Source organism: Tupaia chinensis, unplaced genomic scaffold, assembly GCF_000334495.1.
Source record: "Tupaia chinensis unplaced genomic scaffold, TupChi_1.0 Scaffold000105_1, whole genome shotgun sequence".
Taxonomy (NCBI): domain Eukaryota; kingdom Metazoa; phylum Chordata; class Mammalia; order Scandentia; family Tupaiidae; genus Tupaia; species Tupaia belangeri.
This window is the reverse complement of record NW_006159569.1, coordinates 3,012,365-3,012,603: the sequence shown is the minus strand read 5'-3', so window position 1 is coordinate 3,012,603 and position 239 is coordinate 3,012,365. Positions and strand designations below refer to the sequence as shown.

Sequence of the window (239 nt, the reverse complement as noted above, 5' to 3'; positions counted from 1 at the left end):
GGTCCTGTGAGGGGCGCGGCCGACCCCCCAAGGGTTCGCAGAAGACCAGCGGCGAGAAGACTTAGAGCTCAGCCCCCGGCTCTGCCGGCACTAGGGAGAGAAGCTACAGAAGACTGCCCTGCTCAGGGGGCCTCTGTGAGCGCAGGCTCAGGGGCTCGCGAGGACACTGCGCCGGGGACCTGCTCGAGCGCGGGGCAGCGTCTTGACGAGGGCAGAGCCTCGGGGCAGCTCAGGAGGCG

At 69.9% G+C, this 239-nt stretch overlaps 1 protein-coding gene across 2 annotated transcripts in view; it reads right to left on the bottom strand.

Annotated features, from left to right (window-relative positions):
• Positions 1-239, bottom strand: part of CDH8 (cadherin 8) — a 447,802-nt gene that overhangs the window by 446,517 nt on the left and 1,046 nt on the right. The gene's annotated exons all lie outside the window — the stretch shown is intronic.